The 19,303-nt window shown below is 34.7% G+C and overlaps 1 long non-coding RNA gene across 1 annotated transcript; it reads right to left on the bottom strand.

Annotated features, from left to right (window-relative positions):
* Positions 1 to 250: 250 nt before the first annotated feature.
* Positions 251 to 18,747, bottom strand: LOC121411759. The gene is made up of 4 exons (XR_005969540.1): positions 18,601 to 18,747; positions 13,966 to 13,971; positions 2,453 to 2,457; positions 251 to 264 (listed from the first exon to the last, which is right to left on the bottom strand). It is a non-coding gene; the product is annotated as an uncharacterized LOC121411759 (long non-coding RNA).
* Positions 18,748 to 19,303: the final 556 nt, after the last annotated feature.

The raw sequence follows: 19,303 nt of genomic DNA, 5'->3' as shown, positions 1-19,303 counted from the left end.
GTCATTGTCATCATGTGAAATGAAGTTTCAGTCTTCCCTGAATACGTGGAATTCCATTATTTTAACATTTTTTGCTTCAGGCAAGGAGGTCCTAATCGTCAAATTCGTAAAAATTGAAATATTGTATAATTCAAACAATAAAAAAACAAAAGAAATAGTGAGAGAGTGACATCATCGACTCTCTCATTTGGATGTAAATGGCTCGTTCATATAACTACATGTATTTTGTTAAAAATAAGCGAAACTTTGAAATGTCATAACTTTCTTATTTTACATCCGATTTTGATGAAATCTTCAGCATTGTGCTTGTCTGATTTTTCTCTATTGATTCAAATCAACATTTTTTCTGAGGTGGACTTGACCTTTAAGTAGCCCTTTAAAGTATAAATCTACATCTATAGCATGGTATTAGTAAAAAAATCCCCACAGAAACAATACCAATATTAATCTTATATCAAATACTATAGATAATGACCAGCAGACAATACAGGCATACAGTACAGCGAGTACACAGTCATGTATCCTTGACCAACCAATGAATTCCGTTTATCGATACATTACCAGCTCTCGCTTTTCGTCAGTTGGCTGCTCCCGACTTTCAACCAAATGAGAAAATAAATAAATGTCACAATCAATTTGGAGTCCGAGTTTGACTACCAAGCTAAATGCCCTGCAAATTGGCTTTGTACAAATAGACAGGGAGAAACGGAATCCATGGATACTTTGCTTTAATAACAGACTTGGCAGAACAAGGGTTCAATCTTGAAAATGGAACAGCGTTACAGTGGTGCAGATTGTGGTCATACTCACTCCAGTACAGAGCAAGCAACCAATTGAAGAAATCATCCTTTGCACCTATAGTCAAGGTCGTGATTATCACAAACCATTTACACGCACAATTTACAGTAATAATAATAATATGCAACATCTACACAGCGCTTAATACAAATGTTTCTAAGTGCTGCATACTATTACCCCTTCTTTAGCACGGCTACCCTGATCGGGCGCTCGAGCATTCCAGGAATTCCTTCCTACCGGGTACCCCTTTACTACACCTGGGTCGAGAGTGGCAAATGTAGATAAATGCCTTGCCAAAGGACGCTAGAGCTGCGGTGGGATTTGAACCCCAGACCTTGTGGTTTCCCAGTCCAGTTACTTATCCACTGAGCCACAACACCTCTACAGTACTACAATTATGATTATTTTTTAAACTACATAATGTGCGCCTAGTGTAGAACTTCACGTGTAGATAACTATCTATAGATAAACACTTTCATTGTTTCCCAATGGAGTGAAGTATGAATTCAAGAAGTTGTCAAACGTGTATGTCTAGTATCCATGGTTTCTAAACCTTTAAAAGGATATGTGATGATCTTACAAGACATTAAGAAGACATTCAACTGACAGGTAAAAGCCACAATCATGTAGGGAAATTTAAAATTCTCAGTGACACACTAGAACCCTACACTCTATCAAACAGAAGACAAAATACTGTACCTGAAACATAAATATTCCAGAAATGCCAACTTCACATCAAATATAAATAAGAAACAAACTAAATTTTTATGCGGCTTCAGATATTCTTCATTTGATATCCCATGTAACCCCAAAGAAAGCTGTACTATTTTTCCCTTCCTCATCTCCCATCCTCTGTTTTCTTTTATATTTCCTATACTTCACTTTTCTTTGCTGTTCTTTCTTTACTTTCTCATATTGATCATTTCCTTCTTTTGTCCTGAGATTGACATAAAGTTAAAGGTCAACTTGGTCAAGTTCATCCGAGAAAAATGTTGATTTAAATAAATATAGAAAAAAGTCGAGTTAGCTTAACGCTGAAAATTTCATCAAAATCGGGTGTAGAATAAGAAAGTTAAGACATTTTAGAGTTTTGCTAATTTTCTACAAAGCACCAATATGCACAACTCATTAACATGCAAATGAGACAATCATTGATGTTCCTCACTCACTATTTGTTACGTTTTTTATTGTTTGAATTATACAGTGTTTCATTCTTTACATATCTGATAATAAGGACCAACTTGACTGAACCGTATAGTATTAAACAATGCTAATTCCACATGTTCATGGAGGAATTAGTCATTATTTCACTTGACAATGAGGAGACAACATTTCTGATTTCTCATAATAAAATACAAAATAAATAGTGAGTGGATGATATCATCAGTCTCCTATTTTATACCAGCCAGGATGTGCACACTGATTTGTGAAACTTTAAAATGACCTAACTTTCTTATTTTACATCCAATTTTGATGAAATTTTCAGTGTTATGCTTGTTTGATTTTTCTCATTTTATTCAAATCAAATTTTTGTTGGGGTGGACTTGTCCTTTTACATGTATATAAAAATGGATTTTCTTGTTCTTTTAGGTATTTCTATTCAATTATTTTATTTTTCATGTGAAGACCATTTTTATATTGTCAATAATTCAACTGTCACTATTGCAATGAATTAGTTTGAATAAATAAAAGTATTTCCAGATATTTCCTTTCACCATGAACCTGAAGCAAAATAAATAGAATAGAATATAAAGTATATATAGTATAGAATTATACATCTCAAAGCAAGATGTTGATGAATACCGGGACGCATTTAACAATTCCAGGAGGGCCTCAAAGATACATCAATTGAGCGGAAATTCAGGCATTTCTAGTCTAGTCTCCAATTAATAGTATCACAGCTTCATTCACATTTTCTTCTCATTTTCAAGCTAACTAGTGTAATTGCAAGTGCTGAAGAACATCAATTTCCTATTCAGAAAAAAAAGCAAAGATCACAAATATCTGACTTCAGAATGTGACGGAAGTAATGTGAATAGAACATTCTTTCTGTCCCGGTGAATCATTGCTGCCATCGCCCCATGCTCCTAAATTACATTTTGAGGATTTTGGCACTGACTGGAGCCTCGTCTAAGTGGCACTTGAATGAAACCAGAGACGACAGTTCGCCTTTTAAAGGAGCAAATGGGAAGAAATTGAGTAACAGGTTGGAACGAAGTCTATCATTAATGTGAGGTGTTTACGTTAGAGTTGGCCCCACTGGCCTGGAGGGTATGAATTAACAGTTCACTGTTGCAGTTGCTAGGGGTACAATTTTAGTTGCTATGGGTTACTCTTAAGTGTTTGTTGTCAATAGTTTCCTGTAATGATGCATGGGCTACAGATGTTACCAATGTACATTAGGAGAGATTAGTACCGTAAGAACAGGGTCTCGGCCTGTACAGTGCACTCTGCTAAAACGGGAGAAATATTAATTTCACTGACAATTTTGGCCTTTGGTCTTTGTCAATGGAAACACTAACTGCTCTATTGTACAGGTTGTAATGGATATATTCGGAAGTGGGTTAAATTTACAATCCGTCTGGTGACTAATACATTGTAGTTCTACACTGCAAAAACTATGAGAGAACAAGGCAGTATGTGTACTGTATCCACTTTGTTACTGACTTCAGTGTTGTAAGCTGTTAAATATAGTGAATGATGTAACAATGTACAAAGGTCAATAATTTAGCAAATGTTTTTTATTTTTCATCAATGATCTCCTTTTAAAAGAAATTACATTTGATATACATGTATTAATGTACAAGATTTTCTAACATTTCAAAGATTTTGAATCTTAGATGTTAGAATCTATACAAGATTTTAAAGTTGATATTTTTGGGGTATTATAATAACTAGTATTTAATTCAAAGTTGACTTAAAATTATACTAGTAATATACATGTACATCATGTATTTTAAGTTTTGTAGTAAATAGCTAAAACCATCACCAATCTCATCTTAAATCATAATATGAGAAAAAGGAAAAAAAAGATCCATTCTAGTATCGGCTTACTCTCTCTCTCTCTCTCTATATATAAGAATTATCGATAAAATAGAATAACTTAAAACCTAAAATACTATAACTTGTCTTGTTTAGTTTAAATTGATCTACTGTAGACCCATTTTAATAAAATTTTCACTGGTTGGTGTTTTGCGTGTTAACTTCAATTCAACTTTCTGACACAGGAACAACCAAACAACCACATTCCCCCTAGAAAAAACCTAGTACCCAACCATATTTCAAAGCAAGCTATCATAATGACAGTCCTTCTTCAGGATGTAATGCATTAGAATATTATCTACATGTATAGCTTAAAGTTTTTCCCCAGAATATTCATTGATACATAGTACATATACTAATCGTTGAAAAAAATCCTCTATTTTACTTCACAAATTCTTATTATTGTTTAGTATTTTTAATGGAAAATGATAATATCACAATCCAAATCACAGTAATTTATAAAGAAAATAATCATCTAGGATAGCAAGTACATGAATCAAAAGGAAAACAATTCATATCAATTGACATAGATGGTAAAATTCTCAATTCCACTGCACAATACCGTTTGGCCATTGAGATGGTGCTTTGGGTGACTTTCTAAACAAAGCTACCAAAACTACATTACATTGCAAATCACAAAGGGAGGAACACTAGTGCATTGAATGCACTCTTGTGATACAAGCATATTTACCAATTCATAAACCTTTACAGATTCACTGTTATTATGGTAAAGTGGAATTGGTAGACATTTATTATTCATTCCTGGATCAGTAATTCACTAACCATTATCCTTGAATAAAGCAATGGATAATTTCTACATATTACTGCCATAGTCCTACCACCCTCCTACATGTATTCATCCTCACTGTGATATGTGTACAATTAGTGGGTAATATCAATAAGAATTAAGAAATAAGAATAGATCTACAGATTATAAGAAATAAGTTATCAATTTATTCTCCTTTAAAGATAAATCTAAGAAAGGGGATAATCAAAGATTTTAATACTTGAATAAAAAAAATGAAATTGCTGGTCTAACAGATAGGGCCTATATCTGCCTAAGTACCTAACTTTTTAGTGTTATATATTTTTTTAAATGTCTAAAACTTACTGTTCCACTTCCTCAATGTTTTTAGACCCTTTGTACTTGTTCCACTTCCTAAAAAAGTTAAAGTTGGTACATCTAAAAAAAAAAAATCAATTTTTCAAAAAGTTCTTTTTTTTATAGATTTTTCTTTGGGCCTGATGTTGCCATCATAAAATGATGAAAAGTGGCCCATGACTGCCACTTAATAAATCATCAACCATAATTAAATTAAAAGTACAAGGTTTTTTGTGAGAGAACACCCCCCCAAAAAAAAAAAGTATTACAATTTACATGAATAACATACACATACTTACATAAAGTCCGGTTAACAAAAATTATGGAAAATATATATCTCCTTTCAGTTTCACTTTATTTATCCATCATCAGTTCACTTCCAATTTCCATTTCTTGGATTTAACTAAAGTTGGATTTGTCAATCAATGCAGCTTTGTCTCTCAAGTCGACTTGATGAAATTGAAGTGCAGAAGCAAAAAACAGAACAGTGTAGATTTGCCTGAGATTTATCAACTCAAGAGTTAAGAGGAGTTCAGCGCCAAAGGCAAGTTTCAAACACAAACACCTATGTTCGCCGCTGCTACAAGTACAACGATCCAGCGGGTGTCTGAAAGATACGTGAGCCGACCAATTCGGGTGTCCGTCGCTGTACAATCCGTAGTTAATAATGTCAGTACCCTCGAGATCAAGTAGAGAAATTTACAAATCACTGGCTGCATTATCACGGTTCAATAAAACAGATACATATTAATGCGATTTACTCCTCATATTAGCCAATCAGGACTCTCTCTTAAAGTTTGTGTCCATCCTCTATCAGTCATCATAGCTAAGTTAGGGAGACAATAGAGTCTGTCGAGCGTGAGCGAGCAGCCGTTGACATCGAGAAATGAGGGATGGGTGATCGGCCAAGCGCGAGCTGGCGCTGATGCACTTTGCGAAAGCTCTTCGGAATTTCTCCCCGAAGCTTGTCCGCATGAAGAAGGAGGAAACCTGGGGCCGATTGCACGAAAGGGTCTTTCCAAGGACCGTCTTTCGTGTCGCCCATCTTTTATGATACGCTATAAGCGGGTGTGTTTCTGAAATTTATGATAAGAATAAGATTCGTTAGCTTGCTTTTAAATCAAATTTTATACAATTTCATGATATATCACATCATTTTATAAACAAATATTTCGTTTATTTTAACGGACGAATGAAATATGTTTGCAGATGATTTATTTAAAATGCGTTTCACATGGCGCATCATAAAAGATGGGCGACACGAAAGACGGTCCTTGCAAAGACCCTTTCGTGCAATCGGCCCCCGGAAGTTTCGAGCTCTACTCACGAAAACAAAACACAGTTCTTCTGATTTACCCATGATATTAACATTAAAAACTAAGAATTAATCATGCTTTTGAGTATAAAATATACTGAAATATAAATAAAACAGAAAATATTCTTTCAGAATTTATAAATTTTCCTCTTAAGAGCGAATTTAGTTTTAATATATGATTTTATGATTAATACCACTGCGCGTGAACATCGAAATTGGCACTCTTTTTCCAAAATGTCTCGATCAATGCCTCAATCGACTGTTCGGAATCAAATTCAAGAGGACTGGGCAAACAGGGAGTACATCGAAATTATAACAACCAATATAAAAAAGATAGCAGATTTCCTCAACTCTTTTGGTGAGTCTAATTGTATTTTTGGTGATGAAATCATCGAAAGTGTACGTGTGTGGGAAATGGGAGTGACTCTGTGTTGTCCCACTCGTAGGGTTATTTGTGTGCTAATTATATACATCTGGTGAAATCTACCGAATCTTTTAGTTCAAGTTTTAATTTAAATTTACTCAATAACGGGCTGCATCGCCGTTTTTATTAATGAAACAATTATTTTGCTATGTTTAAGAGAAATGATGCATGGTAGATTTAATCTACCATGCATCATTTCTCTTAAACTAGGCACGGCCGTAGTCACTAGATGGCGCTGTCGCGGAAGTGCTCAAAATTTGTACGTAAGTTTCGTCCGCTTGTCAATGAGTGAAATCGCATAGCGATGCGATATCGTCAAAATTAAGCCCTGTCAGCGCGGATGAATATGATATTTTCTCTTTGTGATTGTCCTCCCGTGCGATGAAAAATATGTCATCGTAATGCATAGGACTTTCGCGAGCTACCGAAGTCATTTTCGTGCCCCAAATTCCATGAAATGTTCCAAAAATAACCATGAAAGTGTCGGTAAGTCAAAAGTGTCGTGAGTTGCTCTCAATTCTTACCTTATGTAGTTGTATTTCTTGCAAAATGGGTCTCGAAGTGTTCTGGATTTTCCGTTGATTGTGAAACTTGAATTGATTTCCTTTCTGTGTCTTGCAGTTAAATTGCAGCGCGGGGAATCGCAAAGGCTGTGGAAGCCTTTCTCAGTGAGGTTTACAAGCTGAGCTGCCCTTGAATTTGGTCGAATTTCGAGCCATTTTAATCGCGCGCACGGGATGATTAATTAACATAACAATTAGCAGATTAGAGATCAAGATTACGTCACGTACGTGCGTACGTGTGATACACAGAAATGAAATAGAACTTGAATCACACGGAATCACAGTCCAGAAATGCTTTGTTTTCTTTGTTTGCTAAATGATTTCCTGAATTAAAATCATGAAAACACCAGAGTAATGACATGAAGGAGATAATCATGGTCATATGAGGAATAACTAAATATTTTCTGAAAACGAGTGAATATGATGGGGCAATAATGTGCATGCACTGGAAAATGAACATTCACCTCACTGTCAGTGCCGTGGTGTCAGTCACTCAGACACAGTGCTTTACTGCCTTTTACTGGCATTTTCTTTGCACTGCCGCTGCCACTGGTTTTTCTTTTGCCACTAGATTAAAACCCATTTATATATTAATATGTTTATTGCAATTTTTGAATAAATGGTAATACAAGTGGAAAAAAAATGAAGATAAAAATAATTTGGACTAAAATATGCCATCACCCCCCCCCCCCCCTCTAAAAAATACACACTATCTTGAATGACTCGTTTATTTAATTTGCATTGAAAAAATAAATAATTGTATTTATGCACTTTTTATTTTCTCATTCTTTCTGCCAGAATATCAGATGCCATCATGAATAACCTCACCTCCAGATAGAACTCCTAAACATCTTGACAATGACTATCTACTGAGATATCTTGCCTTCTTGAGATTGGAAGTTTTAAGTTCAAGTCAGAGTGACCTAAGGCCCTACTAACAAGAAGAATCCAGATTTACATAAAAACAAATCCCACGAAAGATACAAACTGATTTTACTCTTAATGTGTAGTGTGTATGTGAGACTCTGTGTTTGTGTTTATTTTGAGGAGGACCTCCTGTCTCTGTTTTTATTATTTTATTGACTGAATGAATGATCAATACCTAAAAGTGAGAACTGATTTTTGAGGAGAGTACATTAGTGTATGGTTTTGAGTGAATTTGATTTGAGTAATACATGAAGTATCATATTATCTTTAGGTTGGTTTGGAAAGTAAGTCCTCTAGTCAATATTAATGTCTGCCCAACAAAATGGTACTATCTGGCAATTTGGTGGTTCAATCACAAGCAGAAAAAGTTTAGTAAATTGACACTAGTAAGACAATTAAACAAATATAATACAGCCAAACTGTCTGACCCCTTACTGACTACTGACTTAACTAATTATTGAAAAATGACAAGGGATGCTTAGGCCCTTTGTAACCATTTCATTGGGCAGATTGAAGCAGATGACTAGAATTCATACTTTCATGAAGATGAAGGACCATCAAAATGATTATTACAATTTAGCAAATATGAATTTATAACACTGTCATGGTTATAAAAAATAATGAATTTCTATCAAGTAAAATGACAATACAATGTAAGACATAACTGCAATAAAGTAATTTCATTTCCAAAAGATATCTTCCATAATTTAATAACCAAATTTCTCAAGATAATATTTCTTCTGCACAAAGTGTATGAAATGCTCAAGTGTAAATCATGCTGTTTATAAATCTCTAGGAATTTTTTCTTTTTCAAAATGAAATACATGTAAACTTAATCAAAACCAGGGGTGGTGGATCCAGGATTTATCCTGGGGGGGGGCACATTTTCAGGAAAAATTTGTCAAGCAAAAAAGGGCCTTACGGGGGGGGGGGATTCTTTGATGAAAATTGCGTATTTTCATTACATCTTGACTGTAGCTCTCAAAGGGGGGGGGGGTTGAGCTAGATGTGCCTCCCCCAGATCCACCAGTGATAAAAATCAACATTTATGAAAGATTGCATACCTTATATTCTGAATTGGTAAATTCAATGCATATGTCTACAAAATGAAACTGACATGTTTGGATAAATTGCTTATTTTTGTTTCAAGAAGGAATTCATCAATAACAGCTTAGAGTTATTGAGAAAACATCAAGAAAAAATAATATTCTGATATGCAATAACTATATCTATTTTATATTTGCTTTTTTTTCCAAAAATTAATCCTTGACATGGGGGGGGCTGGTTTAGTAGTCAAATTCACCCCCCCCCCCCCCGTTAAGTAAAATGCTTTATCAAAATAAGATTATGCTATCATTATAAATTACTGCATTTTGGAGCCCATTAAAATTCAAAATGAATCATAGAGGGCAGTGCCACACCTTATTCACTGAAATTAAGGAGGGGCATGCACAGCTGAAAAACTATCAGCAGGGGCAATAATTTTCACTGCAATGTTAGATATCCTAAAAAAAAATCCTGAAAACACATAATTAAAATGAAATTAAACTCCAGGAAGTGCCCCTGTATACTATTACAGCCCTTGACCTGTATATTCTCAAGGGGTTCAATAATTCCTTCTCTTCCCTTGTAGAGTCGGTTCGGGTGCGAATGTGTCTGAAAAAAAATAAGTAAAAAAAGGATCATTAGTAAAAATTGTAGATAGAACAGAACATATAATTTTTTAAAAATTTAGCAAGCAAAAAACAAAGATTGATCTGGCATTGGAAATAAAAGGAAATTAATTAACACCGCCACCCCCCCCCCCCCCCCCCCCCCCCCCCCCATTTTTTTTTGTTGTTTGCTTCTGCTTGCAACTTTATAAATTTACCCGATACACCTTTCAAAACTTTTGGCTCCATTATCATGATTATGCCACTGTTCAAGTATTATTTATTTGGAAACCAATGCTAAAACTATAAGGTGAAATGAAATTATATAAAGAAAAAATATATATTTCACAAAGTATAAAATCATAATGATGTAGGTCATGTTGAAATTAGACCCTGGACTGGACTCAAAATTAGATCAAGTGTAGTGTAGACCAAATGTAAATTAGACAAAGTGTAGACCAAATGGCAATTAGATTTTTTTTTAAACCAAATGGGTCAAGCCCATTTGGTATATGTATAAAGACTAAAATATATGTATATAAGTTAAAAAATATAATTAAGTAGCCTAGGTTGTGCTGAAATTAGACCAACTGGACATTTCACAAAATGAGAATTAGACCAAGTGTAGACCAAATGGGTTTAGCCCATTCGGCATTAGACTAAATGAGAAGTGGGCAAATTGCATGTGAACCAATGAATATACATATTTACAATGTGGAACTGCATGATATAAAGCCAATTTTATGTACCAGTATTTGACAAAGTAAAAAAATATATAATTATGTAGGTTATGCTGAAATTAGACCAACTGGACATTTCACTAAATGAGAATTAGACCAAGTGTAGACCAAATGGCAATTTAGTTGACCAAATGGGTTTAGCCCATTTGGCATTAGACCAAATAACAAGTGGGCAAACTGCATGTAGACCAAATGAAAATACACCAGAAAACACATTTCACAAGTTGGGACTGATATAGAGAGCCGTAGCAGACGACGGAGATGGGTACATGATCTGCGTCCGCAAAAAACGCGCACGCATCTATGTACTAACATGAAAAACAGGATATGGGACGATCTGACTAAAAATCGCACATGCGGGGCTATTTGAGAGTCACAGCAGAGGACGGCTAGCAGACGCCGACGGGCGCGCGCGCATTTAGCGAGCACATCGTGATCGTTTAAACTATCGATAGTAAGGACAGTGCATTAACAGGGACCCGCGATGTCTATGACTTTTTCGACCCATGTTGGTGCTATGAAATTGCTGTTTTTTGCAGTTTAAATGAATTTTACGTAAGTTTTAAGTGGTTTCACATGACAAATTAGATATTAAGAAATTTTTTGATATCATTCTTGGGGACAACAAACACATTTTGAAATTCTTGTTGTCCTGCCTACTTAAACATAGCAAAATAATTTGAAAATGCATTTATATATAATCTACTAGATTATATATAAGGCAGTGTATACAGCCACACGCGTGTGTCTTTACCATCCAGCCACACGCGTGTGGTTATATCCAGAACACCTACATGTATCTGTGGATACCGCCACACGCCGCCAGTAATAACAGTAAAACACGTATGTAGGTCTGACCGTCTATATCACGATCAAAATAACCTCATTTCTTCATTAAATTCTTACATTCTAAACCCCTTTGATATCCTTAGATCATTTCAATTTCATTCTCACCGTCTTCTCTCCTTGCTTTTCTTGTCTTGTTACAAACGGTCGTCTGTTTAACAGCAAATTCTCTTTTTCTACTTGTGTCGATTCTGGCTTCCTTCGCGGTACGGTGGCAGACCCATACAGCGCAGTAGACATACACAGTTTGGGTTACGTTTACGTTTGGTACGAATAATTTTCGTACCAAGCGTTAAGCATGCACGAATCCCGAGTTTCGTACGTACGCACGTACACGCACATAGCCTAGAGTCAGTAGAGAATCGACACAAGTAGAAAAAGTGTGGAAATTTGCTATTTAACAGGCGGCCTTTTGTAACAAGACAAGAAAAGCAAGGAAAGAAGACGGTGAGAATGAAATTGAAACGATTTAAAGAAATCAGAGTGGTTTAGAATGTAAGAATTTAATGAAGAAATGAGGTTATTTTGATCGTGATATAGACGGTCAGACCTACATACGCGTTTTACTGTTATTACTGGCGGCGTGTGGCGGTATCCACAGATAGGTGTTCTGGATATAACCACACGCGTGTGGCTGGATGGTAAAGACACACGCGTGTGGCTGTATACACTGCCTATATATAAATGCATTTTCAAATACTTCTAGATCAATCATATTAGGTTAACAGTGAATTTCAACTTCAAGTTGATTTTTTTAAAAATATATTTCGGCCTCAGATAAATAATACATTTAATCAATGCTTTCGATAAAACATACAAATATAAGTCAATAAGGATACATTCATATATTTTATGTTTTGCATAGTAATGCATACAAAAATAGGTACAGGAATGTTGTGTAATTATTATAAGAAAAAAGGTAAGTAAAGAAAATGAGAGTACTGACATGACAAAAAACTAAACAAAAATAAATCCCAATCATTTTAAGCAGTGACTAGAAGTAAATAATGGCATAACACATTTCCATTTTCTTTGGTGGAGATACAATTTTCCTTTTAGCAATATGCATACAAAGAACATAACATTCTTTTAAAACAGTCAATACTTGGCTTGTTTACTGTTTATTATGTAAATACGTCTTTTTGCAAGAGTAAGATAGGCCTATGATTCTTTATCTTGATAAAAATCCTACAATTATGGTCTGTCCGTTCAGAGTAGAAAAATCAAATATTGATAATTAAGCATTGAGCATGCTGAGTGATTGTTGGCTTCATCTTTTCTGAGATACTTTTGGAGGCCAAAGGGCTATTATGTGTATCAAGAAAGCAGATGAATAGGTAATATTACATTGGATGGTAAATTTTAAATTGCCATTTTACATTCAGTGCTTTCTTACATGTATGAGTATCAGAAATTGAAGGTGAATTAAAAGTCTCCTAACTTTGTCTAATCAAGGCATTAATATTCATATAATCTTTTTTTTGGTCTCATTTCAGATACATCATGTAGATCAAGACTTGCTGTTCTGAATGAAAAATTGACAGGACTGGAGAGAAGGATAGAGTATCTTGAAGCTAGAGTAAGTATGACATCCATTGACAGCTATACCTCTTACCTCCGTTTCCTTCTCTTGCTCTTTTATCTATTTCTCCTTCTTTTGCCTTCTTCATCTTATCCTCCTGCTCCTTCTTCTCATTCTCCCTCTTCCTCCACTTGTAATGAATTCTGAGTTTTAAATTATACAATACTTAATATTGCAACACACTACCAAAAGAAAAATCTTTTGTCGAAGAAATTAAATCCTTGAATTTTTTTAATGCAATAAATCAAAGTATTTCTCTCGTTATTATGAAATGCTCATTTTGAGAGCATTTTGTAATTCTTTCATTTATCAACTACATGTAATAGTATACTTCACAATGCAGTTCACAGTAATCAGTCATAATTGTATAGCCCCAATATTCTACTTTATGTGTTTACTCTTGAAATAGAATCCAAATTTGAAGGGATATGTGATGTGTGATAATATGGATGAAATGAGAAATATAAGGAAACAACAGAAAGGTGAATGTTTGAAAGGAATAAGAAACTTACGACTGTTTGAAATATGGGTAAATAGTGACATGAAGAAAAGTAGCAAGACTTGCCCATTATTTGCAGTGTATTCATTGACCGGTATCAGTAATTTGTGGTTTTCTCCTAATACCTTTTCCTTATTGATATGATCAGTGATCAAAATATGACGGATTAATGCTAGAATAAGTGATTCCATTCTAAAGTTTTTGGCTGATTTTAGTCCCTGGCTTCCTCCCTTTACATGCTTTTTCAGGATTCATTTTGTCCAGCAGATTTGGGGTGTATTGTATTCTGGCTATACAGTGCGTCCTAGAAAAAACGAAACCAAGATTTAGCGATGATTTATCATAACTTAATCACAAATAAAATAGACAAATGACCTACCAATGTGAAGCTTAGAATCTCCTCTTTCATCTGGTATTACTTAGATCATTTCCCCTTCACGCATGAGTGAGCAAAAACAATTTAAAGAAAGGATACCAAAAACTCATTTGGCGGGGTATCTGAATTTCAACAAGAAAATCACATGTCTTAAAAGTTCAATATCTGCTCTTTAATTTGATACCTCAATTACAGAAAATGGTCAAGAAATAACAAAGTCCTGGTTATTTGAAATAAGGCTTGAATTTCCGTAATTTCATTAAATAAACTGTTTTCACCGGTTTTCCACAGAAGCTATCGCATGATTACAAAAGACTTAATGCATGGTTGATCGTAAACAAATGGAGTGTCAACTGAATTTGAACGCTAGCTTGTAAAACCTCTTCATTTTATGAAATTATTGAAATTCAAGCCTTATTTCAAATAACTAGAACTTTGTTATTTCTTGACCATTTTCTGTAATTGAGGTATCAAATTAAAGAGCAGATATCGAACTTTTTAAAATTGTGATTTTCCTTTTGAAGGCCAGGTACAACCTGCCAAATGACTTTGTGTCATCCCCTCTTCAAATTGTTTTTGCTCACTCATGCGTGAAGGAGAAATAATCTAAGTAATTTCAGATGAAAGAGGAGATTCTAAGCTTTACATTGGTAGGTCATTTGTCTATTTTATTTGTGATTAAATTATGATAAATCATCGCTAAATCTCGGTTTCGTTTTTTCTGGGACGCGCTGTATATTTCAGGCCAAGTGAGTAAAACTGACTGGCATCCATTTATGCAGCAGAAATCATACACGGACAGATCTAATTGGATTAGACATATAGATTTGATGAGCCGACTACATGTATTGTGAATTGAAAATACAGACTAAATAATGAACTCTGTGCTCAAATCGCCAAATGGATATACAGCACTCGGTCCTGTGGACCTCGGTGCGGTATATCCATTGGCTCTTCTTGCACATCGTTCATTATTTGGCCTTGCATGCACATGCTTACGTGCATTATTTGTATAATGAAACCTGGCTTCGATCTGCCACTGGCATGTGTATTGTTATTTGTATCACAGAATAGCAATCATTACACTGTATGAGTAAAACTTCTGAAAGATTTATTCAATTTATTAATTTGTTAAGCATTGGAACAGATGGAGCAATCCTTAGCACCTTACATGGCAATGATATTACCAATTCATACATAACAAAATAATGTTTAGGTTGGATTTCCTGGCCTGAAGTTCACCCAATGTCAACCACTCACTAAATAAACAGAATAATGAGAGAAACATTTGAAAGATTGGCAAAAACAGAGCACAATACTGTACATGTATTTAAAGTTTGATTTTGTCATGTCATACTTGTATATGTGAGAAGCTACTATTTTTTTTTCACTTTGTGCATTTAACAGGTTACAAGAGGGGACACACTGGTCTGAGACTAGGAGGATTACAATAATTGTATAAACCATCGAAATGGCAGGAGGAATGATTCACAGAGGGAGACTACGGGCATCGCAGTATGAAACAAGGCCACACCAGGTTCTGCTACAAATATTTACTACTGAATGACGCAAATATTCACATCTGAATGACACGCGCCATATAAGCTAAAACAACAACAACAAATGTTCAATAGAAGTCATCTCTGCTTAATTTTATTTATATTTTAAAAAAAAATCCTGTTACAACTTTAAAAAGGTAGCTGCTGACAAGATTCCTCTTTATCTCCTCTATATATCTATATCTTTCTCTCTTCTCTCTCTCTCTCTTTCTCTTCCTCTCTCCCCCACCCTCTTTCAAACACTACTGACCCTTGTTTGTAACATTGCTTGGGAAGATCCCTGCTGCCATGATGTACTTTGTCTTCTTGTACCTTGCCAAGGAGCTACATGTACACATGGATGATTTTATACATTAAGCCCGGCTCACACTATGCAATTCGTTGCGACACAATTTTACAAGAAATCACATTTTGCATCAAATATAAACGTTTCTAGAAGTAAAATTATTTTATTTTAAGTTTGGCATAATGCTAAGAATACTGAAATCATATTTTTACTTTGCGGCAAGCCCTGTGGTTGGAGTAAAGTCCAAATTTGCTTCCAGTCGCAGCTGATGATGATGTCATCATGATTTGGATTTGATTTTGTTTTTATTAATTCAGGGAGGCTGGAATTGGACTGAATTTTGATTTCAGTAGTCCTGCCACTATTTTGAACGCTGACCCTTAAGATTTTATTTTTTGGAATGTCCATATCAAATGTTATCACAATTTCTTTGATCTTTGGATCGCAACGAATCGCATAGTGTGAGCTGGGGTTTAGTTTAATTTCTTTATAATTATTTTACTTGAATTGTATAAACATGATTGAAGTGTTCCTGTACTTATCGATTGACAAATTTCTGTGTGACAGTGAAGTTAATCCGTCAAGAATACAAAAATGTCTCATGTTCGCTATGAATAGGGATAATTTTGCATATATGTTTGTACACTCGTGCATGACCCGATAGATTATTTTCATTCTCACACGAAAAGCAGTCGACTAGAAATACACTTCAGGACTAAGAAATTTTGCTCAAACCCTTTTCGTTAAATTTAATAATGGATTAAAAAAAATATTGTGAATGAAGAAGAAGAAGACACAAAAAACTTTGGTTGTAAATGCCAAGTGTGGGCAAATGTGAATCGACAGCTTGTCAGTAATTGTTTGCATTATTGAAAATGTATATTTATAAAGGGTACCTACATGTATCTATTAGTATATAATTTGAATGTTACTTCTATTTGTATTTTATAAAAGAGATATATATATATTCATGGATAGTTTAGGCAAGAAGAAAGGAATGAGCTTAAATTAGTGATAAAGATACTACTTGTATGTCTAGTTCTCATGTATATTACTTTAGATTGCATGTGTAAGAAAATGCATTTTTATTTTTCATTCTTTCTTGTATTACGGTTTACACAATGTTCAACAAAGAACAATGTGTGTGTCTACAATGGTGTTGGCTAACTGATAAAGCGAGCAAGCAAACACACGAATAAACAGACAGACAAAAAAGATAAGAAAACAATACTGAAGTTGCTGTAAATTAAAAGTGCCAACCATAAACTAAAACTGAATTGTTTGAGTACTGTATCCATGAACTATAGTTTTTTTTTGGCAAATGAATGATCCTTGGGTCTATAAAAAGAAGATACTGTTGGAATGGATTTTTATGATCTCTGTCCTGAACCATGTTCAGAATATTCTGTAAAATGATCCTTGCCTTGTGTCCTATGTAGATGAATTGAATTAATTTCATCTAAATGAAAATACACCTTGTATATCAAAATAACCACAGAAAAAGCGGCCCAGACATGACCAAAAACAGGTATTGCTTGCCTGTTTGTCTATTATTATAGGATGAAATAATAGAAGGCCAATCCTTTAATGTGGTATCAATCTCTTGGGCATTTCACAAGGCAAATAGTTCACTGACTGTTATAAGATACTAAAATCCTTGCATCTGATTGGCTCAGATTGAATTCAGATTAGTTTCATGAAACACTCTCCTGATCACAACAGATTTGATGATAGTCTCTCATATGGGATAAAGAAAAGCAAAAAATTCAACCCTAGCACTTGTTGTTTTTTGCAGTTTTCAGGTGATTTCTTTAATTGTAACTGGTAATAAAAAGATAAACTTAGAGCCATTGGCCCGTATTTTGAAGTAAGGTTTAACTTAGACCAATTAAATTATGGGGAGCCAAAAATTCTGTTTGTATTGTATTTTTCTTGTTTACTATTTTGTTTCCTTTTGCTTCATAATGAAGAAAAATACTTTAAAAATGCTTCAGTTATCATTCCTAGACATTTGTTAAGAATTTGAGTGTCAAATGAGTTAATAAATTGGATGTGTAATATTAGGGATTTGTGCCCCAATTGGCTCTCCAACCTGAGTTCAGAATACGGCCATTGTATTTATTAGGACTCAATTCAAGACATTTTCTAGATCATCTAAAGGTATTGGGTAATGAAAGCAAAAATATGTAATTTTGAAAGTTTGTGGAGAGTACAGGAAATGTCTCAAGCTCACTTTCATGCCACTTACAAATGTTGTATATTTATGTAGAGTACGATAGGTTTTCTTAATAAAAATACACGTTGTATAAATTGCACATTTTTTGTTATCAAGCTCGTCTTACCAGAATTCTATAGTTGTATTTGGTGAAATAGTTTTTGTATTATTGTTTGTATTATATGTGTTTGTTCATGTGACTGTGACAGCAGTCCTGAAAGAATCAGAAAAAAGACAGCAAGTTGATATCTAAAAAGTACAATTTTGCAGATGACAGATTGATTTACCGGTAATAAAAACATGTTCGAAAAATTGACTCATTCTGATTTAGGGGAATATACATGTATATCCCTTTCCATGATTGTCATTGATGGCACAAAATTCTGAATATATTAATGTAAAAGAAGTTTTTAAATGACCTATAATTACTCAGCATTACCCTATCTAGGCCGGGAAGGGGGGGGGGGAGAGGGGGAGAGCAAATGATTTGCGCAATATTTTTACCAAACAATTTTTTTTGACTGCACCGCTCAGACTTTTACTTTCAATTCTTGCACATCTTTTGAGACCAAATTTGTGATGTCCTGGGGCGGTATTCTGAACATTGTCTTTTCTCCATATTTTATCTTTTCTCAGAGATCTCACAAAATCAGTATTCTGGTGGATGTCATAACTTGTCATAAATTTTGTCTCTTCTCTTTAGCGCGCACCAAAAATATGCGGCTTTAAATGCGCATAATCCTTTTGTACAAGCAAAAGATATGACAAAAGTTATGATGGGTAGCAGTCATAAATTTTGTCATATGCTTTAGTACCAAATATCCCGATACCCTGCCGACTGAATAACAAGCATATGATATTATTTAGATTAGATTGTGGTATTAGTTTCACGCATCATCCATGACAATTTTCAATATTGTATTTTCATGCTACTATTAGTAAGGCCCTACACATTAATTCCTCCCTTTTTTTCTGTTTTCCTTCTATTTCTACTTCTATAAAATCCTTTACAGCTACCCGTCTCTCTTTGTAATGAAGTGCATCGATATTCGCGTAGTTGCGCAATGCCAACAACTGTATTGGGGATACGCCCTACCTTTCATGGGGCCCTCCTATTGGCTAGAATGGCTCCCACTGGGAACTAACAATGATTTTGATTGGCCTATAATCTAGGCGGAGGCTGCAGTTGTATTTGCTCTTGTGCTGAACACAAGCGATACGTCTGTTGTGGCAGACTACGAATTGTGCCACATCAGACTTATCGCCGGCATTCAGCAAAAGGGCAAAGACAACCACAGCCACCTGCCTCCATCCCTTCCATCCATCAATTCACCCATCCCTCCATGCACCATCCGTCCATCCATCTGTCCAACCAAC

This window comes from Lytechinus variegatus, chromosome 3, assembly GCF_018143015.1.
Source record: "Lytechinus variegatus isolate NC3 chromosome 3, Lvar_3.0, whole genome shotgun sequence".
Classification (NCBI taxonomy): domain Eukaryota; kingdom Metazoa; phylum Echinodermata; class Echinoidea; order Temnopleuroida; family Toxopneustidae; genus Lytechinus; species Lytechinus variegatus.
The sequence above is the reverse complement of the archived record's forward strand: the minus strand, read 5'-3'. Positions and strand labels throughout refer to the sequence as shown.